At 38.1% G+C, this 24,039-nt stretch overlaps 1 long non-coding RNA gene across 1 annotated transcript; it reads left to right on the plus strand.

Moving 5' to 3' along the window:
• Positions 1-221: 221 nt before the first annotated feature.
• LOC147821151 (uncharacterized) lies at positions 222-23,740 on the plus strand. The gene is made up of 8 exons (XR_015447579.1): positions 222-402; positions 1,943-2,020; positions 7,220-7,340; positions 18,124-18,224; positions 19,331-19,406; positions 19,623-19,717; positions 20,406-20,997; positions 23,633-23,740. It is a non-coding gene; the product is annotated as an uncharacterized LOC147821151 (long non-coding RNA).
• The last annotated feature ends 299 nt before the right edge of the window (positions 23,741-24,039 follow it).

The raw sequence follows: 24,039 nt of genomic DNA on the forward strand, positions 1-24,039 counted from the left end.
AATGACACCATAGCAAATTGCAGTGTGTGGTCCTGGGTGGGGTCTTGGATCAGGCAGATAAACTGCCATAAAAAATCTCCACTATTGAAGTTCTCTTACAGCCTAGTTGAACTTGTAGGACTCTACGCGTTGATGTCAAGGCATTTATTTGCGCCTCCTTCAGTACTACTTCCTGCACATGCGCACTCTTGGGTACCTGCGCCACAATGGGGGTGCGTTGTAAGAACATCCGAGCGTCACAGGTGGCGTAAGAATGTCCGGGCATCACAGGTGTCGTAAGAACATCCGGGCACTTCCCAACTGGCGCACACTTGGCGACGGTTAGCAGTACCTTCCCGTACGGCTGCGGTGCCTGACTGCGGCGGTGGAGTCTCAGTCTTGTGAGAGGTTTCTAAAACTAACGTATGTAAAAAATGTGATTGAGGCCCAGTCCTCCAGACCCCTCTGTACTGAACAAGCTTTGCGGGCTTTACCTCCTCACGTTTCTGTTCGTTCATTTGGTTTGGCTGTAGGTTGGAAGGGAGGGAAGTGCCAGCTGCCATGGTGAACCACTCTCCAGGTGGGGCAGCTTTCCACAGCCATGAGGGGCTGGCTGTACTGGGATGGCTCAGACTCAGAGCGGGGGAGGTTTTCCCCAAGACTATGTCCTAGCAGGCTTAGAAAAAGCAGGTAGAGCCACAGAGTAGACATCCAGTGTATGAGTTATTGGCATGTTTAAAAGATTCCAGAACAAACGGAAGTTTTTTTAAAGTTGAGGGAAAACATTAAATGGTCGGTTTGAAAAGACCTAGCCCTAGCCAAAGTAAAACTGACAAATCTATCCAGGACCAGGGTATAAGCAACCAATGTTTTAAATTTGGAAGGTCGGGGCCAGGGGTTAGCGCAACGGTGCCGCACCTGCCTGGCAAGCGCAAGGTCCTGAGTTCAATTCTTGGTACCAAAAAAAAAAAAAAAAATCAATGGTAAAAATGTCAAAGGTTCTTGGAAAGAATACAAAAATTCAAAAGGAAAAATTATATAAGGCTTTGGTTGAGTGTCACAGGGTAGAGAACTCACAAGACTCTCACTGTGCATGTGTGTGTAATGGTGTGTAATATTTTTAAGGGGAAACCAGTAATTATCAAGTCATGTATGAAAGCCCCAATTAATTATACAAGAGATAAGAAACTCCCTCCCTCTGATAAAATCAACTCCTAGATGCACTACAAATATCTGAAAGATTAATAAAAATTTTTGAAGTACCGGTGCATGGTAGAAGTCCCGATGGTGAGGATAACATTGAAATTAGGATATAAGTCCAAAACGACTATTTTAAATGTTTTAAAAGCATTACAAACATTAAAACCCAGCAGTTTGCCATACTAATAAATGTCTGGAAGTGCACAGGCACCACTTTGAGCACCTCTTGTAATGGTAGAGGCCAAAGGTAACTTACATTAATCTCATGATGTCTCAATAAATTGAGTATTAAAATATTTATGTTTTTTCTGAAGTATGTATACATTTTTTTGGTGGACTATAGGTGAAAACATCATGTTGTACACTTTAAATATGTATAATACAAACATGAATGTTTCTAAGAACTTTTACTTGTGATTGAAACATTTTAACTATATGAAAGACATTTAAAAATACACATGTATATGCAATTCCAGTATCTCAGTGACATAATTTCTCATTTGTTTGAAATCTTTTAATATTTTTATCCATATGAACATATTGCTAAGTTGATAAAACTATATTTTATGCACTTATACATTTTACAGATTTTGTAACAATAATTTGGAACTATGCCTCCTTTTTCACTTTTTTGTAGAATTTTTAAGAGCTGTGTTACATCCACTGTATTTGTATATTACATGTTTTATTTATTCATTTTCTTATTACTAGATGCCAGTGCTATTTTTTGAAATTATAAATAACTCTGCTCTATGCCACACAGAGGGGTGCCTATAATCCTAGAATCAAGAGGCTGAGACAGGAGGATTTTGGAGAGTGCAGCGCCAGTCTGAGCGACATAGTATGTATAAGGCCATTTTAGATTACATCACAAGATCCTATCTCAAAAAACAAAGCAAAGAGGGCCAGGGATTTAGCTCAGTGGTTTCGCCACTTGCTGTGCAAGCACAAGGACCTGAGTTCGATCCCTGGTACCAAAACAAAACAAAACAAAACAACCAATCCAACTTCCCAGGTTAATTTGGGCCAGGGATTTAGTTCATTGGTTTTGCCACCTGCTACGCCAGCACAAGGATCCGAGTTCGATCACCAGTACCAAGAAACAACAAAAAAAGAGCAAAGAAACAAAAGCTAAGTCTGCTTTGAGTATATTTTTGTATATGGATTTTTCTCCTTTAATATTTTCATACTTCTTTTATTCCAAGGTATACATATTCTTTTATTGTGTATCAAGTAATATTTTAGTATATTTGGTTTTTCCTTTTTAAACATTATTGAATTGATATTAAATTTTAAAGTTGAAACTTAGAATTGGAGAAATAGAGCAATCCTACATATAAATTTGGACTAGGGGGTTTACTAAGTCAAACAAGTTTATGATACTTGATAAGTATATTCAAAATGTCACTTCAAAATGTTTTGCCAGTAACATCAGCATGGGTGTGTGCTGTTTTCCTATAGCTTTTCCAGCATATGTATTTTCCTGATTTTTAATAGTTTTAATAGATGTCAATTATTTCCTTATTATTTGACTTAATTTAATTAGTTTACTCTGTATGTGAAAAAGCTATGGATGTAAAGAGAACAAAAGACAAAATTTGAAGTCATTTAAAAAATCAGATACAAACACTTTGATGTTTAGTCAGTAACTTTGTGGAGAAAAAGTCAGAGTTCTTGGCTCTTATCTTTCCATATGTTACATCTGTTCCTCTGCCACATGCAAAACTGGAAGAATTCTGGACAACTGCTTTATAAAATCAAAGAAACTTTAGCTAGATGAACCAATAAGAATCATCTGGTTAGGGACCAGGGATTTAGCTCAGTGGTTCCACTGCATGCCTTGAAATCACAAGGTCCCAAGTTTGATCTCCAGTACCAAAAAAAAAAAAAAAAAAGAATCATATGGTTAAACCCTTCATTTTAATAAGATTAAATAAAAACCCATTGAGATTCAAATTATTCAAGATTTTTCAATTAGTAGGTGCCAGGGTGCAATTTCAGACCAAGGTTCCAGACCTTTCTATCAGGCATGCTGCCTTTCTGATGCAAATTCCATCTGGGGGCTAATCATGTACCTACAGTTGTCCTTGACATTTAGGCTGAGAAGTGTAAAATTTAGGCTTAGTATACTAATTCTTACTGAATAAAATAAAAGAGTGAATTTCTGTGGTCTTGGACTTATGAGTATAAAGCCAAACCTATATCTGAATAGGTTGCACAAAATGAGAAGCACATTTCATGAACTGTCTTTAATAGGCTTATACAAAGAATTCTGCAGAAGGTGTCTTAAGCATAGTAATTCAAATTGCAGGTGATTAAATCCTCTGGAAGACTGGATCATCATGATCTTGATTTTTTTCTCCCTGTTGATTGTCTTGTTACCTATTCAATTTGTTCACCATTTCTAGACCAAATTAGGAACTGAATTTTACAACTGAAGAAAAGCACCCTTTTAGCCTATCACCTTTATCATTGCATTTTCAATCTTTCTTGTTTATAAAATGTTCCCACAACCAGTAACATGAGTCTCAGACTTTAATAATCTTTGACAGCAAAAGTCATACTTCAGATTCAAGCCCAGCTTCCGTGGTGTAAGCTCAAATCAGCAAAACTGCAGAAAACTGTCCTTCCTCAAATTATTTCCCTGTTTCTGATGTCCCCAGGTTAGTGCCTAATGAATATTCAGGCCCAGTCACTTTTGACCCCTGCCTTTTTGTCTTTCTTCTGGACAGTAATGCTGCTGGATATCACTGTCTTCCCCTGATGACCACTGATGAGTCATCCTCCTATTATGGTCTCCAAGCAAGGTCATTCCTTCTTCAAATTCCTCATATCTAAAATGTGCTAAAATCATCCACTTTATCTTGAAAATCAAGGAAAAGAAACTTAAAACAGAATAATTTACAACAGCCAGGAGAATTAGATAGGTTTAGAACTGACACATCCAAACTGAAACTATGAAACCCTGCCTCATTCCCACATCCATCCTATGGTAGGGAGGCAGATCAGGGAGGCGAGAGACAGGCGACTCTGGGTACCTCCCTACTTTGGGACTGAGGTCCAATTTTTCCCACCTTAGAGAAGGAAGTTCTCCAAACTGTCTCAACCTGGGCCTGGCATTGTTTTACTGCCCTGGAATGTGTTCTTCCCATGATGACTGACAAAAGAAACATCCATTCTCTTGGGGGTAGTGGAAATCCTGTATTTGCTTCACAGCTTACACAAGATAATCACAATAGTAGGTTGTATATATTCTGAAGTTTGGGCTATACATTCTTAAATTTATGCCTTTACAGGAAAAGAAGTCCTACTCCCTATTGGGTTATCTTGTTCTTTGGGAGCTGCTTTACAACTTTGTAAATGATTGATAATAGAAATGCAAAGCATTTGTTGTTTATAAACACCAAATTATTTCCTGTCTGGCAGAGGAGAGAAGCTCAATCTCTCTCTCCTATGATGGAAAAGCCAATCTTGTCTCAATTTGCACATTCATTTCACTGTTCTTCCCCTATACATTGGACCCTCAAGATACGATGGGCCTGACATAGGAACAACTTGGGTTAATTAGGTTAATGGACCTAAGTCTGCCTTTTGTTATCTATAGTGTGTACCCAGGGAAAAATTCAGATCTCGGCTGTATTGACTTACAACCAACTTGAGTTACAACAAGTCCTTGGAAACCGATTGAGTTTGTAGGTCAAGAGTCCACTGTATTTGTGTCTATTCTTTGTTGTTTTCTTTTTTTTTGGTACCAGGGATCGAACTTGAGTCCTTGTGTTGCGCAGCAGGCAGCAAAACCACTGAGCTAAATCCCTGGCCCTTGTGTCTATTCTTTGGATTCTCTTTTAAACTGGTTAATACCTTAACATTTTTCAAATTCATGAGAAGAGTAAAATCTTTAACAAATGTTTATTTTGTATAGGAGAATCATGATTTTATCATTTAAAAATTATCTTTTAACACCATGTATAAGATCCTAAAATATGGTTACTCTTTGCTACCTTAAATCTAGTTTAATTCTAATTATATTTTCCTATTAATGTGAAGAATACAAAGGATCCAACTTGTGGGTATTCTCTCCTAGCATAATACACACACACACACACACACACACACACACACACACACACACACAGTACACATGCCCATAAACACAACCCCCAAAATAAGCAATAATGGTTATCCATAAAACAGTTGAAAATCCATGTGTAAGAAGCAAACATTCTCTAGTGCATGGAAGACACAGTTCTGATGATCCATCAGGCAGAATGGGTACCATCTCAGCTTGAATGGTCTATTTGGGTTACTTCCCCATTTTCAGGAGTCCTTCAGGAATGTAGAATAGATGGTTTCTATTTATACCACGGATTTTTCTCGGCACTGTTAACATTTTGGACCAGATGCATCTTCGATGTGGGAGCAGTCCTGTGCACTGTGGGAAGCTTAGCAGCTTCGCTGGCCTCTACCCATTAGATGGCAGTGTCACATCCCCCAAATGGCTCCAGACACTGCCCTGGCCAAAATTGCTCCACTTGTGAATCCCTGATGTATTTTATTAAAGGACACACAAAATAACTTATCCAATAGAAGAGGCAGGATCTCTCCAAAGATGTGTGTATACTCAATAAACATATATCAGCATGGATGGGTCTCAGTGGTAATGTTGTGTGATCACAGCAAGTTACAGAATGATTTGAACAGCATGACCATATTTATGTAAATTTTAAAATCACAAAACTTACAGTGTATATTGCTTATAGGGCCATGGATGTGGGGTGAAAATCATAAAACCATGAACATGAATAGACACCAATTTAATGAGTTTCACTGTGTTTTGGAAAAGAGGAAGGAAATTAGGATAGGTTATGTTTAAAAGAAAAGTCAACTCTTCCTATAACATTTTTCTCACTTTCAAAATAGGTCAAAAACACGACTGCAAATGTTACCTTTTTTTATCCGGCTAACTTATATAGAGACATTGTTATTCTACAAACTTTATTTGACAGAAAAATCTATAAAAAGCTATGAAACATGCAGCTTAAATTTTCTATAGTACTTTGATGCTGTTATTTTTCAATCATCTGTTTCATATTGTTCATATGACTGCTTGCCTTCCTAATTAAGAGTAGCTTTGAATTGGCAGTGTTTTATACAGCAATTTTCTGGTTCAGACTCTAATGACAACCATAATATAAATGTTCTCACCTTATATTTGTGGAGTGCTTTATCTTTTCTCAGTACTCTTACATCTGTCTTCTCATTTTGTGTTCACAATTTCTTTCACCATCAATCTTAGTTTCAAATCTATTCACCATGATAATGCACATTTCATCTTTCTATTGCAGTTACCTTAAGTTTGGGTTACTGACCCTGAGATACCAGATCCCCGGGCAGTTTACATAGGAAGTGACCCACAAAACACTGGTAGGTAAAGTGAGACAGGGAGAGAAAGAAGTTCAGAGGCAGCACGTTTAGAGCAGCTTACTGTTTAGGGCTATTGAGGCTCAATTTGACTCCTTTGTGTAAACTCCTATGGATGGCTTTCACAATAGAAAGACATAGTGAGTCATTTGAGATAGAAGTTGGCAAAACCAGAAGTACTTATGATCAGGCCCTTTACAAGAAAAGTTGGCTAACCTGTGCTCTATACCATAAAACTGGGAGAAGCATCCATATTTTCAAGAGTTTTGAGAGTTTCCAGTGTGAAGAAATGTGCAAGAAGGAAAATATCCATAAAAATTTCATTTTGAAAGAAGTAGGTTAGGGACAAAATAGTACTTCTATAAGAACAAATGTTGATCGTTTGCCCTAAAAAATGATCAAGATCCAAGCAGACACTTGAGACAGTTATAACTCTACTATGGAATGAGTTGGAAACAGTTCAGGCTTCGGAAATAGTAATCATTCATTGTGCCAAACAACAACTAATTAAAGATTATGGTAATAATTAGCCAAGACTATGTTCAGGCTGGGAACAGGAAGAGCTAGTGGTTGCCAATAACGACTACAGAAAACTAATGAAGCTTACCTGTCATTCCAGGAGAGGAGAAAACAAAAACAACAAAACGAAAATCTGTGAGTGAAAGGGAACATGTAGTGTTCCCTTCCTGTGTCCTCAGGGTGATAAGGAAGACTGAAGAAGGAAAATCTACCTACTGCAGGTAGGTTTAGAAGGTATCTAAAAGTGATAGCTATTTTTGTTAAATTAATAGACTGGTTTTTAGAATTTAGTTTTACAGAAAAGTTGAGTCAATCATACAGGGTTCCCATAGATTTTCTTCTCCACAGTTTCCCTTAATATTCACATCTTGCATTAGTGTGGTACATTTGATACAGTTAAGGAACCAACCCTTTTATATGTTTTATTAAGTAAAGACTATAGTTTACATTAAGGTTCACTCTGTGTTGTGTAATTCTATGAATTTTGACAAATGCATAATGTTATATATCCATCCTAATAGTATTGTATGGAATAATTTCTTTACACTGAAACTTCCCTGTTCTTCATATATTTACATTTCCCCTCACATTCACCCCAAATCCTAATACCCTAATAACCTGGTGACACCTGATGCTTTTTATTGTATACCTATATCTATATCTACACCTACATCTATATGTATATGTCCTCGCACTGCAAGGAATTGAACACGGGTCCTCCAGCATGGTAGGCAGTGCTCTACCACTGAGCTCTAAGCTCACTCCCTAGCCCAAGTGCCTGTGGTTTTGCCATTTCAAGATGTCATACAGTTGGAGTAATACAGTAGGGAGGAGTTTTAGGCCAAATACTTTCACTTAGGAATATGTACGGAAGGCTTCTCCATGCATCTTCTCCCCTTACAGGAAGTTGAATACAAGAAGCACTGAACTTCATTTTTAACCCTTTTCAATTTTATTTTGAGATCTGATCTCACCAAGTTACCCAAGTTGGCCTCGAACATGTGATGTTCTTGCCGCATCCATCTAAGTACCTGAAGTTAACAGCATGTGCCACCACACCTGGCTTCTTTGCATGTATATTTCCTTTTGTTTTGTTGCTGATATTCAGTACTGGAGATTGAACCCAAGGACTTGGACATGCTAGGCAAGCAGGCTACCAGGACACTACATACCAGCCCATTTTTTAAGTTGTTATTGCTTTTTGCATTGCTTCATGATATTCCATTGTATGAATGAACTAAAGTTTGTTCATCTGCTCACTTATTGATATCACTTGGTTGTTTCTAGTTTCTGGCGTTTTATTTCTCCTGTATGTTTTGTAGATTGTATCTTGCAGGGAATTGGTCCATTTCATTTAAATGATCAAATTTGTGACATAGTGTAGCTGACCCACCCCACTGGCCAAGTCAAGCCTTCTACTGGGACCTAGACCTGGCACTTTGTTCTTCTTGACCTGGGGGCAAGCAAGGATGAATGACAAAGAGACGTGACTCAGTTTAACTTTGGGCAGCCAGGGGGCTCTGGCCCCTTAGGAGCCCCAGCATCTGGCTCATCTTGCATTTATTCACCTAAACACCGGTACAAGCAATCAAAGTAGCACAAGGTTCATCTGCTTTCCAATATCCACTAGTACATACTCTGGTAAACAACTTAATCTTAGGTGTGCTAGCTTTTCCCTGGAACCCACAATCTGGAGTCACCCTGAGTGCAGCCTTTCTCCTTTGTGCTCAGAGAGGCCAGTTAGGCCTCACTTCTCTGGTCTCTGACAGCATAGAGTTGTTCAGAATACTGTTAATTATCTTCTTCATTTCAACGAGCTCAGTATTGATGTCCTCTCTTGTTTGTGATATTAGTAATTGACCTCTTTCTCTCTTTGTCTTGATGAGCCTGGTTAGGATTTATCGATTTCATTCATCTTCAAAGAACCATATTCTGCTTTTAGCAATATTTAAATTTTTTTTTTATTTTTCCATTGTATTGATTTATGCACTAATTTTTATTGTTTTTTTTGTTTGTTTGCATTCATTTTATTTATTTCTTTATTTGGGTACTGGGGACCGAAGCTGGGACCATGCACTTGTGAGGCAGGTGGCGGAACAACTGAGGTAAATCCCCGGCAATTAGATTCATTTTATATTGCTCTCACTTGTGTAGCTTCCTAAAGGGGAAGCTTAGATTATTGTTTCTTTTTTTCTAACACTATGCTTTCAATGTTATCAATTTTCCTCTATGCACTGGTTTTGCTGCCTTCAACATATTTTGATAATTTGTGTTCTCATCAGTGACTTTAAAATATTTTAAAGTTTCTTGAGACGCTCCTGATAAATGTTATTTGGAAGTGTGTTACAGTCTAAATATTTTGGGAATTTTCTAGCTATGATTCTATTATTGATATCGAGCTTAATTTGATTGTAGTACAAGAACAAACTACGATTTGTTAACATCTGTCCTGTGGCCTAGAATGGGGTCTGTCTTAGTAAATGTTCCCGGTGAGCTTCAAGAGAATTTCTTCTGCTTTGTTGGATGAAGTATTTGTGAAATGTCAGCTACATCCAATGAATTGATGGTGGCCTTTCATTCAACTGTGCGCTTTCATTTTTTCTTTCAGCTGCATCTATCAATTACTGATTGAAGAGTGTTGAAGTTTCCAAGTATAATAAAGTATGTGTCTATTTCTTCTGGTAGCTCTAATGGTCTTTTTTCCCCCATATTTTGAGAATCAGTTGTTCAGGTGCATATATGTTAAGATTTACTATGCTTTCTTGGAGAGCTGACTCCATTTATCATTATCTAGTACAATTCTATATCCCTGATTCTTTCTTGAAGTCTGCTTTGTCTGAAATTGATATTGCTAGTTCAGATTTCATTGGGTTGTGTTGCCATGGTAGATCATCCTTCTCTATCCTTCCACTTTTACGTACGTCAAATGGAATTATGTAGACTAGAAAAGCTATACTTGAATTTTTTTCAAAAGTATACTCTGACAGCCTTTACATTTAAATTGGTCTATTTAGGTAATTCAGATTAACAATAATCATTGATATAGTTCAGTTAATCTCTACCGTGCTTGTGTTTTCTAGTCATGACAGTTTGACATTTCTTCAAAAATCTTCCCTCGTTTTTCTTTTGTTTCTTTGTTAATGTTTAAATTTTAAGTTCTTTTATTGGTACATTTCAGGTATACGATTCATTTCCATTTTTCATTGTGTGTTTGTTCCTGTACATGATGTATCTTGGTTCTTATTTTTTTCCCCCATTACCTGTGTGCCCTTCACCCCCTCCACCCTTCCCTATTTACATAGACATCATTTCCATTTATGTTTTCTTTTCTCATAGTTTTTCATTTCCCTCTTTATCTTTCCCATTCCCCTCCCTTCACCCCTTCATCTTTGGACCTTTTTTCCTATTTCAAATGATCCATTATTCATTTTAATCATTTTAACCCTTGTCTACACTATCAGTTTGTCACACTAGCCAAAGTATTTGGTATTTACACATGTGTGTCCTATTTGTTTCCCTTAAGAGCATGGCCTTGATAGACATCCATTTAGCTATAAATGACTCTAGTTTTTCATTCTTTTTCATTCTTTATGGTTTTTATGAAAAACCCACACATTTTCTTTATCCAGGTTCCAGTTGATGGCCACTTGGGCTGCCTCCAAGCTTTAGCTATTACAAACTGTGCCACTATGAACGTGGGGTCACATATATCACTGTGGTATGATTCTTTTAATTCTTTGGGGAAGATACCCAGCAGGGGAATAGCTGGGTCAAATGGGACCTCTAGCCCTAGTTCTTTGAGGTATCTCCATACTGATTTCCACAGTGGCTGCACCAGCCTACACTCCCACCAGCAGTGGAGAAGGGTTCCTTTCTCCCCACAACCCTGCCAGCGATTGTGATTGGATGATTTCTTGATAGCAGCCATTCTTTGTGGTGTGAGGTGGAATCTCAGTGTTGTTTTCATCTGCATCTCTTGAATGATGAGTGATGTTGAACATTTTTTCATATATTTGTTTGCTGCTTTTACTTCTTTGAGAAATGTCTGTTCCCTTCAGGTGCCCATGTTTGAATTGGGTCTTTGAATCTGGGGGGTCAGATTCTTTTCAGTTCTTTATATATTCTAGAGAGCAGTCCTTCTGTCGTTTTTCTTGCCTTGTTTCTTTAATGAATACATTTTCTCTCTTCACTTAGCATAGCAATTATACCTTTTAAAAATGTTTGTGTGGGGCAAGGATTTAGCTCAGTGGTTTTGCCGCCTGCTGCGCAAGTGCAAGGACCAGAGTTCAATCCCCAGTACCAAAAAGAACTATTAAATAAATAAAAATTTTTAAAAAATGTTAGTGCCTGTCATAGAGTTTGCAATATATATTTACAGCTTATCTAAGACCATCAAGTCTAACTTGTTAGTTTCAAATAACAGTATACTGCTTCTCTGCTAACATAGGTACCTTATAGCGGAGCATTCTCAATTCCCCCGTGCTACTGCTCCCTATGCCAGTGGTGGCAAACCTATGGCACTTGTGCTGCAGCAGGCTGTTTGTATCACTGAAAGCTATAAAAGTTTCACCATCCCTGCCACTGTTGCTGTCACCGATTCCACTCATTCATAAATTATATGCACCCGATATAGTGTTGCTTCTATTACTTTGAGCAGTTATCTAATAGATTAAGAATAAAAGGTTCTATTTTACCTTTCTTTATTCCTCTCCAATGCCCTTTCTTTCTCCCTTCCCTTGTTACTGTCCGCCTCTCCCCACCTCTTTCCTCCCCCTCTCCTGTCTTTCTTCCTTCTACCTTCCTTAGTTCCTTCTTTCCTTTCTGCTTCCTTGGTCTCTTTCTTGTCATATTTGATTTCTATCTCTAAAGAACTTATTGGAACATTTCTTGTCTAGCATATCTGTTGGCATTACATTTCTTCAGTTGTTATTTGAAAAAGACATTTTTCTTTATGTCAGAAATAAAGTTTGGCGTACAAAGAATTTTAGCATTGTACGGATGGGTTATTTGTTTCAACACCTTACATATTTTCCTGCATTCTCTTCTTGCTTACATGATTTCTGAGAACGCTGGTGTAATTCTTACCTTTGTCTTTCCGTAGGTAAGGTCTTACCTCCCTCCTTTTTACAAGATTTTCTTTGTTTTTGATTTTTACACATTGAATTTGATATGTGTACTTATAATTTTTTCTGTATTTACCTTGCTTATTGTTGTAAAGGTTCTTGAACCTGAGATTTGGTGTGTGTCCTTCATTTTAGAAAATTCTGAGCTACTATTACTTCAGTTATTTTGTATGTTCCTCTCTTCTTCTAGAGTTCCCATTATGGGCATGTTATGCCTTTTGTAATTGTCCCACAATTCTTGAATGTTCTGGGTTTTTTTTTTATTCTTTTGTTTTCTCTTTGTCTTTCAGCCTGGGGAGTTTCTGTTGAGTTATCATTCAGCTCACTGATCTTTTCCCCAGTCATTTCTAGCCTGATCATCCTTCAAGGCATTCTTCATTTCTGCCACAATGTTTTTTTGTATCTCCCATTTCCTTTTGATTCTTTGTTAGAGTTTCCATTTTTTATTGATTATGTTATTGAACTCTTCTTTTTTATAGGTATTAATTTTGGGGTACCATTGTTTTAAAAAATGCTGGTTTTCTTTGTGGGATTTTCATACAAGCATATAACATATTTTGATCCTATCTAGCCCCCTATTACCCTGCCTCACACCTACTTCTTCCTCTTCTTTATTCCCTTCCTCTGGTCAAGTAGTGTCCCTCCTGCTTTCATGTACTTTTTCAAAAAATCCATGTACTTATCTTTCTCAGTCTGTCTTATTTCACTTATTGTGATGGTCTTTATTTCTATCCGTTTACCACAAATGACTTAATTTTGTTTCTTCTATGGCTGAATAACACTCCATGGTTTGTACATATTATATTTTCTTCATTTATCTGTTTTCATCTAGCCTGATTCCATATCTTGGCTATTTTCAATTTGTGCCACAATAAACCATGATATACAAGTTTCTCTGTAGCATACTGACTGTAATTCTTCTGTTCCACATGTGTTCTTAAATGTTTTCTCCTTTTTCCATTGTTTCTTGCTCTGATTCAATTCTACTCATTGCAGTTTGATTCCTGAACCATCTGTAATTTACAATTTAATTGTTTAGCCCTCCATAAAACTGCCTCTTACTCTAGATGCCAGCAGCAAGTGTAGTCCCCATATTTCCTATGCTTCTGACTGACAAGCTATAAATTTTGAAGTCCCAACAACCATTCCAATCTTGATAATTCACTCTAATGATTCACAGAACACATTAAAAATGCGTTACTGCTGGGGATTTAGCTCAGTGGTTCTACCACCAGGCTCAAAAGTGCAGCTTCCCAAAAATGCTGTTCTTATAGATACAGTTTTATTATGAAGGAAACACACAGGAAAAGTTCTGGAAGGCCCAGGATTCAGTGCTCTTGTATCATTTCTATGGAATCTGGATGTAGCATTGTGTGTGCACTGCAGTGTGTTCATCATTTGGGATGCTCCACTCGGTGTCCAGAGTTTTCGTATGGGCTGTCATCACACAGGCATGACTGTGTAAACCACTAGGCATGTGACTGAGTTCAATCTTCAGTGCTTTCTCCTTCATGGAGGTCAGATTGGCCCAGGATTCCAGCCTTCTAATCATGAGTTTGGTCTCTCTAGTGGCCAGCCCTGATCCTGAAGCTAATTAGGCATCTACCATGAGTCATTTCATTAAGATCAACAGTAACACAAACATGCCCATAACTCAGGAAGTTCCAAGGGATTTTGAAATTCTTTGCCAGGAATGGGATCAAAGACCAAATAAATTCTTTAGCATACCATAAAACCTTTAATATATCAATCACAGTTGTTTTAAGCTTCTTATCTGACAATTTCAAAATCTGTGTTATATCTGAATCCAGTACTGATGCTCATTCTGTTTCTTCAGATCGCATGTTCTTCCTGCCTTTAGTATATCCAAAATTTTGTTGTTGGGCACTGAGTCAGTCAGGCTATCAGTATAAAGATGATATCAGTCTGGCCAGGACCTGGGTGTTTCCTGTTTAAGGTTTATTATAACTGTGCACCAAAGATTCCATTTTTCTCTAATTTCCCATTGTTTTCCACTTCCATGCTGTCTCCAAGTCTCCTAAGAACCTCTTCTTAAATAGAATGTCTCTCTTAGGTGTCTCATTTGTAACCCACTGTTTTTATATAGGAGCTCTGTCAGTGTAGGGATAAGATTTTTGAGGAAGGGAAGCATTCCACCTTAAAATTATATATCAGTTTTTTAATGGACTTGAGTTCCCAAGTTGTAGCCATCAGTAACTTTTCTCAACTTTTTTTTCCCATTACACAAGACAGAAAATCTAGAATGACTAACAGTGTCTAGTTGCTCTTCCTCTTCATCAGATATGGCTGTAGCACAGTAGCTTCCCTTGAGCACAATCTCATTAGAGAAAGTAGAACTGTCTGGGCTTATTTCAAAGTGGTTACTTCTGTTCTTCACTGCTCACAGAAGAGAAGATTGTCTCTCATATTTTACTCACCCCTGGTGGGTCTTCTGAAGGCCAAACCCACACCAGTATAGGAGGCTCCCTAAAACTGGATACAGTGGATTTTAACTCTGGAGTTAGTCTGAAGTCAGCTTTCAGCAGTTCATCAGTTGCTGTTTATTTTTTCCTACCAGTTTCTATCTCCATATGTCTCTGGTCCTGGTAAACTGTGATTCTCTATATTTGCATGTCTGTCTGGTTTTTGCTGTGGCAGTTTGTGATGTGACCTCAGTGCTCTTACAGATTTAATTAAAGTTGCTGATTTTTAGTTTGTTCAGCTGTTTTTGTATAGTCAGAACAGGAAAGATAATTTCAGAGCTCTTTGTGTGTCAGAGCTAATCAGGAGGCATGACCAGTATGCAACTAGAAGCAGGGGTCTGAAATCCATATGTACTTAGGCCATGGCCCATGGGGACAGGCATATTGATTACTTCCAGTGGCCACTGACTCCTTCATAAAACCAGCTTTTCAGCTAAACTGCATTCTAAAAATTTACTACTTGCTAGGTTACTGGTCAGTTAAATGCAGTCTTCAAAAGAAAGACTTTTTAGTGAGATTTGGCTTTGTGATTTGAACTGGCATTTTTGTTTCCACTCTGTCCAATCTCAGAGGCCTTTTCAGCTGGTGAATGGGTTTCTCATATGTTCTGTGCATTCCTATTACTCTTAATGTATTCTAGAACATGATTTTTCTGGCTTGTAAGCATCTCCAACCCAACTTATGAGTTTTCAGCTCTTTGGATTTAAATCAGAAACATTTTAGTAAGTCTGAGCCCTAGAGACCCACTACTAATAAGACTATCACTAGGATGAATGGATGAAGGGGTGTGTGTGTGTGTGTTCAAACCGGTATCAGTGATTTTATAAATTTATACCTATGTTATAAATTTATGTATCTGATTTCTATGCTAGGTCTAGTAATATATATATACACTTATGTAAATCTTTTTGAACAATTATATAATAAGAATTATTTAATACCTATCTTTGTAAGCACATTTATAAACTTTTGACAAGATTTGTAAGTTCCTAACCAGCATTAATATTATATTAAGAAATTTGTAATAAAAGTGTCTGACATCTTTTTTCATAAAGTATATAACAGTTTAGAAAAATAGTGTATTTTAACACATATGTGGAGCAAACTGACATATTCTTTCATCTACAAAAGTTGCAAGAAGTTCTTGAGAAACAAAAAGATTGAGTTGTCAGTATTCATAGTGCTTCTCCCTGTTCATTTATTACTTTGTGCACCAGCATGTTCTGGTAAATGCTTAATAACTGGTTCTCCCAAAAGAAATGCCCCAAGTGTGGAATCTATTAACTTCTTTAGTGCAAATACCCCCATAATGGTCAATTCCAGGGCCGCGTAACACTGAGTAGCAGAGGCATGCACTAATCAGATCTCATTAGGTCCTAAGGACTGACTGGAGCATTTGCTGCCTGTAAACAGGAGACAAAGGATTGTTAGGGGCATCATAACTGTCTGAGAGTGTTGGGAGCAATGCTACATAATACTAGGGAAAAATCATTTGAGTAGGCCTAGTTCTCCTGCCTACAGCCCAGCTAGGACATTCCAGACATAATTGCATTTTGGCCTCTGGTCACAACTGAGACCTCAGTGATCCCCCCGGATGCTGCAATCTCCAGGACAAAACCACACCTGTGAGAGATGCCAGGGAGGAACCAAATCTTCATCTGCATAATTCCTCATTGTTCTTAGATTCCCACTGCCCCCCAGCTTTTTGTTACACCTTGTTTATCCCAATGTGAAGTACTGAACTCTATTTTTCACTTGTTACATTTGTTTCCCCATGTACTGAATAAAAGGTGCTGGAAGCTAGATGGTTTTTGTCTTTGCCACCCAGAGCAGCACTGATCAGACCCAAAGCTCAGCTTCTTCTCAGTCTCATTTGTCTACCTTTCCTGTAATTCGCTGTGTGCGGCCATGGCTCACAGGTGACTAGGACTTACTGCAGAGGTTCTGGTAATGTCCCCTTCTCCTGTTCCCTACATGAGAGTGTTCATATTTTATAAAGATGAGGGGAAAGTCAGAGGTTGGGGCTGGTGAGGCTTCTCAGTGATTTTTCATGGAGATTTTGCTCGTTTTTGAGTGACGATGTGGGCTTTAAAAATATATGGACCATTTGATTTTCAGATACCTAGGCAATCAAGGTGATATTTGTGTTATCATGCTTTTTGTGTGTCAGGTAGGAAAAAAATTGTCAGTTGGGAAATAATGCTGTTTTTTTATTCCTTAGCATTTAGAGTTTAAATATAATGACTTTAGTAATAATCCTATTAATAACTATATGTGTCTTGGTAAGATATACTATTTTTTCCACAGTATTGACCATTTAATCATTGAAGGTGTTATGTGAAGAGAATATGATGACTCTGAGAATGTTGCTGGTACTGAAGTTTTGATGGGATCCAAAGAGTGTTAACGGTTCCCCAATGATGAAAGTGGACCAAGGTTATTTGTTGGTATCTTGATAGAACAGACTGTGTCCTTAAATGTATTTATCACATGGATCTACTTAGGTTCCGGTCAAGACATCACTGTGTACATACATGTTTATTAACAGAGCTTTCCAGGTATCCAGGCAAGTGATAAGGAAGGATAGATAACACCCTTGACTAACACTGAGAAACCATGAAATTAGAACTGTGACACTGGAACTTGTGTTCTCAAGTCTTTTGCTCTCCCATCAAGCTCTTTCCAAGTGCACAGAGATGAGCTGCTGTTACATTTCTCATTAAAGATCTTTTTCCAGACATCAAGGTAGTTAATGATACTGTTGAAATTCTTCTACTGAAATTGTGTTTGGTATGTGTGCAGATGAAATAATGGCCAGCTTAAGTGGGAATACTCAGCTTAACTGAGGGTGATTCCACATGTGGGTGACCCACCTAAGGATTGTTGCCAGAACTGCGTAAAAGGAGGATAGGAGGGGAGGAATGCTGGCTGCTGATTTCCCAGGAGAAGCTTCGTTGGAACTGGAACTCAGTGGCTTTTCTTGCTGTTGCTCCCTCAGTGGGTGGGGGGTTGCTGGTCTTTGCCTTTGTCTTGAGTGTCACTCCCTGGTTCCAGTGCAGATCCCTCAGTGTTCTGGCACAGATTGTTCACCCTGCCGGCATAGACTTTTGAGCTTCTACCACTTGCCCTTGGGCCTTTTGGTGCAGATTCTTGATATGAACTTGCATGAGACATTGCTGAGGGCTGTAGGCCTCTGGCTGGACTCATGTGGAATATTATGTGGAAAGATCTATTGCACTTTTCTGGGTTTGACTTTTTGGGAGAATATTGTAAGACAGTCCTATAAATTTGTATATCCTGTGGTAAATCTGTTTCCTTGGAAACACTGACTAGAACAGTATGTTTATAGGTAAAAAATAAATTTGTAACAGTAAACATGGATTTTTCTTTATTTGCAGGTATAGACATGCAATGAGATGTGCACCAAACACTGGGATTTTTAGATTTCTGTCAAGACCTTATAGTAACCCTTTCAACTGTTGGTCAGCACACCATGTAGGTAGGTGGTTTCATGTAGATTCTGATGTAGGCCCAAACCACAGCACAGCTTGGCAATCTTACTGGTTTTACCTTCTCAAGTATTCTTAAAGATGTATTTTCTAAAGCCTTTGCAGATTTCTATCATGAGATCACAGTTAATCTAACATCAGCCTTTAATGGCAGGTATTGCTTTTATGCAAACAAGTGCTGATGTAGACCAAAACTAAAGCACAGACCACGTGATCTTCAGATCACATGAGACAAGTGGTTATGGTTTCGCTATCACTTGCCATCATGATTTCTTTGCCAGTATTCAGGTGAGGAATAATAACATCCTTAGGAACACTTGAAACCATGCAGTTTCTTTTCTGTATTTCAGAGAGAATGTGCAACCTTGTAAGGAGGTTGCACATATCCAAGTATTTATCACATATTCCCAACTATAGTAATCATAGGAACTAGGCAGATATTCCACGAAGAAATATTGTCTTATCTGACATAATCCTTGACCTTGGAGAACCACAAGAATCCAGGTAGAGTCCTGTGATCATGTATGTAATAGAAGCTATTCAACAGTTCCTGGTATGTTGTGTCTTGATTCCTGTCAAGGGTTAACAGTGAACTTAAAAAGTTCATTATCAGGAGATATTTCTGTATTAGAGTAAATATTTTCATGTACAGCACATGCCAGACCAACCATTAGATCATCAAATATCTGGGTCAGTGATGTTTGTTTCCCTACAATTTTTATCATATGATTACAAAAATGTAAGTATGTAGATAAAGAATGCAGTATTTCATATTCTAGAAACCATATTATTGCATTATCTTAAATTTAGAGAGAATTTACCCTGGGAATTTCAAATGACTTTCATGTACTCAGGTTATTATTATGCATTTATGCATCATGGTAGTTAACAAGTTAAATATTAGCAGTCATGAGATAATGAGGTTTGGAACAATGATGTTCATCATAAAATAATCAAGAATACAAGTAGAGTTGATGAGTCCAGGTAGAAATGAAATCTTGCAATAATGACAATAAAGAAAGTTATTTGAAGGGTCCCAGTAGAAAAGTCTTACCATACATATACTTGTCACCCATGTTTTTACATTTCCATGCAGATACGGTGGTAATTCTCATGATGACCAACAGTGGCAGTTTGTTGAACTCATGGCCATGATGATCAAGAGGGATATTGTAAGTGTGGGGTTCTTACATTTATTTTAGCATGTTTCCTGTACGTATTTAGTAAAGGAATGATTCTGTTTACCACTGCTAGTAACAAGTAGCTTATTATATAAAGTTTTGATAAACTCTGAATTTAATCCTAGGAGGTGTGGAGGCATATGCAGGGATCCATGTAAGTTATTCAACTGATCCACATTACAGTATTGACCATAATTTTTTCTACAGGTAGCCAGCCAAGAGAAAATGGTGTGAAGAACAATATCTCTGACCTTGAAGTTCTAAAGATCTAAGTACTTCAGTTGGTTTCCCTGATGATGGAGGTGACCAAAATTTTAAAGTTGTCCTTTTTTTCTCCCCTCAAGAGAAAGATGATGCGTCCTAAACACACATCTCAAAGTGTTGTCTAAGATTCCAACAGTTATTAAATTATAGTGATTGAACTTAAGAATGGTAATTTATGAAATGTTATGACTAACCTGGTAATTAAGAAATTGTCCCTACCAAGATGCCAACAGATAACCTTCAGATTTCTTGGTAAAGTGGATGGGATATCTAACACAATGTTACCCTGGCTTTTTGGCAGGTATTCCATTAAGTTTTATCCTAGTGTACAGGTTTGTTGACTTGAAATCATTAGAGGCATTTCTTATTTTTCGGTATTTATATCATGAATGATGCTTTTGAACTCCTGTGGTAACCTCTGCTTAGAACACAGTTCAAAATATGATTTGTCAGTAATGCTTTTTGTAAACATGACATTGTACTATGGACTTATTTAGAGATTGTGATAGGTTATTGTATAGGGATGCAGGTCATTGACCATATTTCCTATCCCCTAATATTGACCATGGGAATTTTGCTAGTGTTTCTTCCAAACAAGATGGTATTTCTTAGTAGGCTTTTACCTCAGTGTTCAGCTTTAGCCATGTAATTGTGATAAGAATATGATTTGTCATGTTGAACGCCATGACCAGGGGAATGTGTCAATGTCTTTCTTGAATGACATAGGTTCCAAAATCATTTTTCATGATTTGATTTTCAAGTTCCTCTGAAGACACTGTGATTATCCTACCCATGGGAGTGAGTAAAGTCCATAGAGGGTTATGAAGTAATGCTGAGGTACCCTAAACCAGATCTTCATCTATAGAGGAAAGGGATGAGGGTGTCCTGACTATTACTAGAGTTAGTGGTCACTGCTCCTATAAAAATAATTTTGTCCTTCACAGTTCTAGTAAATATGAGTTTATCCTTTATATGCCATAGGGAAAATTGGTGTTTTAGCAAGGACTGCTGAGGGAGTGATTATGAACTGGTTAATTGAAATTATCGTGGAACTCTATGACTGCAGTAAGCATAGGTTAATTTCCAGGGTGTGGAGATGACAAAATATGGGCTCTCTGACAATACTGTTTTTGTTTGGTGAATCCAAGTATCCCGAGGAGTTTAGCTGTCCTTTAGCAATGGACATTAAAAAGAGAGTGGGCTCATGTTCTGACACAGCACCTTCTATGCCAAACTGGCTTTGTATTTTTTTCAGATGCCCTTCAAGAGAACACAGTGATCCAGAAAAGATGGTTGTTGCAGTCACCCTAGTAACAAGGTAAATGATAAAATGGTCATAGTCCAGTGAAGGCTGTTTGATCTTCTATAATCCTGGCAAGTTCTTAACTAGGTGCTCAGATGTTAAGGTCTTGGCTAGTGTATTGGTCTGGGATGAAATAGTCACTCACTAGTGACATCTCATTTTCAGCAATTCATTTTATGACTGTGTTAGGTTTTATTATATTCCCCACTTCTGGTGATACATGTTTTCAAAACATATTATCACCTTAATATTACAAGGATACATCAAATGTCATTGCATCTTTTCTGGAATGTAATAGATGTAATATGCTTGTATTGCTACTGGTGGAGAAGAGATTTATGTAATTTTCACTGAGTCCATCTCTGAAATATTGTCCTTGGAAGGTTTGCATGTATCACTGAAGACAGACAACACTCTCTTACAAGGCTTTATCCATGGAAGTCTGCAAGTATCTAGATAATCTAAGTGGATGCTGAAATGATGAAGTGACATAGGGAATTTGGAGTTGTATAAGTGCAAATGAGACATATACCAAATCAGAAGTCTATGACAAGAGTCCATAGATGGGTGAATACATCACAGCAAGCAAAATAAGTTTGTAAAGTAGAACACGACTGATCTCTCTATAAGTGCTAATGTGGGCATTCACCACATCACAGGAAACCAGATCTTCATATACAGGGATGAGTGATGAGGATGTCCTTGACACTTGTTACTGAGGTTTTGTTACAAGTACTAATGGATGAAATGAGAGACATGATGAAAATATCTAGTGAATGCAATACTGCATTTTGTATGAGACAGAAATGAATATTGAACCTGTACAATTTCAGGGATCCATCACATCATGGTTGGATGTAGACATGGTGGTGTTATAACAACAGTAAACATTGAAAAATTTACAGATGGCTCTATTACACATTTGTACATGCCAGAGAATACAATTTACATAGAATTAAGGACTATATTGACACATAGCTGAAGGATGCCTTTCTGTTTCTTGGTGAGGGGCAGAAAGAGTCAGTGACATGGAAGAGCAAGATGAGAGCTAAATGACAGTTTTCTGTAGGTGATTTCAAGTTGATGGAAGTGATCACTTGAATGAGTGTGTTGAAAAAACCTTGAACAAACCAAGGAAAAACAAAAGTATAAATTACAGCCCATTGGCACCCATCCAATCTTCAATATCCAGGTGGCTAGCATAAGGGTAATAGCCCAATGAGATGTTGTCATGTACTGGATTCTTATGCCGGGAAGGTCACTGTGACTGTCGAGTTCTGAGCTGACTCCACATTCACACATCAGAGACCTTATTTTCAGATGTGATTTTCACTGTTGATAGTGAAACTCTGAGGTAGTCTCCTTTATTTGGCAAGTGTGAGGTTAAGGGGCTCATTCCTATCAGGGTAGAGAATCAGGTGCTACTGAATCCAGGCCAAAAGTGTGCCTTTAAACTGGCCATTGTAAAGGGGAACAAAAGAGGGTGGAGGGGGAGAAGAAAGAAGAAATAAAGAAAAGAAAATAGAAGAAAAAATGGAAACAAAGCTTTTGTAAATAAAGGAGAAGGAGAGAGGTAGAGGGAGGGGAGGAGAATGGGAAAAAAAGGAGAAAGATACATCATGAACAGGTACAAATTCCCTGTGATGAATGCTCTCATTATGTTTACCTGAAATGTACTAATAAATTTTTTGCCTCAAAAAAAAAAAAAAGAACAACAACAACCTAGGCATTGTAGAGAAAAAGCAAGGATTCAGATAATTATCCTAGAGTAGTTCCCTGAGATACAGATTGTAACAGTTTGTCCGGTGTCTGCTCAGGAGTGTCCATTTTCTCTTCTCTGGCTTTCAGTGTGCATAAATGAGGGTCCTTGTAGTGGTGATGGACACCTGAGTAATCCCATGATGTGCAGATTGTGCAGATGGAGAAAAAGAAGTGCATAGGATAAAGTATAGGATGGGTTCTTTCGGGTGTATTTTCCAGTGACGGGTCCAGACCTCACAGCCAGGAAAGGGCAGCCCCTGGAACCTCAGCAGGATCCAGATAGCAGCAAGTATGGCCTCCATCACAGCACAGGAAATGGATCTTCCTAGGCTTCAGTGGAGCATGTTGGGGTCCTGAGTATAGCCGATACCATATTTTGTGTGAATAAATTCAAGTATAAAAGACTAACAAATCAGAAATCCAGTCTGTGTGAGTGTTCTTTTTGTATAGGGTAGAAAAAGTACTGTTCAAGGTCCCTGTGTCCTGGCAGTGCTTACTTACTATATGCAGTGACATGCTTGAGTATCAGACTGCTGAGAAAGAAGCACAGGAAACTTGCAGGCACCCACTTGATGAGGATCAGAGCCTTGGGATGATATTCTTCCCTCAGTTTCAATCTGGTATGCAGTGGAGTGGAAGCCTCCCACACCAGTGGTGGTTGTCAATGAATCAAGCATGTTGTGTGCTTGCAGAACATGCTGTATCTTTTTAGCATGGTCTTGTTCCTTTTCCCTTCATGGATACAGAGTGATCAAGAAGTTGGTTGATGTACACTTATGGAAGGCCAGGGAAATACCACCATGGTACAAGCTGATCACTAGGCCAGATGTCTGTATCCAGGTCAGAAGGAGCCTCTGCCTAACCTGGTATTAACATGTTTCATCACCAGGTATCCTGCCAAAAGGTCTTGGGAGATGCTGCTACCCTCAGCCATGCAACACCTTCTTCTTTACTGATGCACATTGTGGGAGGGCACTTGGGCACACTTTGCTTTTCCCCACTGATTCACCTGTGTGCCAGTGAAGATTAAATCTTCCCAGTGGCTGCTGGTAAGTGTCCCATTTTCATGTAGGGGAACTGACCCGTAATGTAGTTTTCATGTTGGCTAGGTGGGTGGGGAGGCCAGGATTCTTGCTACCATCCACTATGAATATTGAGCCTTAGAACTTCTGCAGGTTTCCCTTCAAGTGAGAAAGAATTCTCTTACCATATTTTTTCTAGGAAACACCCCTGAGACTGAGGTGTTAAAGCAAAGGGGCCACAGTCTAACACAGTGACCTCCACGATACTCACATG

The sequence above is a fragment of the Heterocephalus glaber genome, unplaced genomic scaffold (genome assembly GCF_053883595.1).
Source record: "Heterocephalus glaber isolate CG9 unplaced genomic scaffold, H.glaber_assembly_v1.0 deba00001761, whole genome shotgun sequence".
NCBI classification, from domain to species: Eukaryota; Metazoa; Chordata; class Mammalia; order Rodentia; family Bathyergidae; genus Heterocephalus; species Heterocephalus glaber.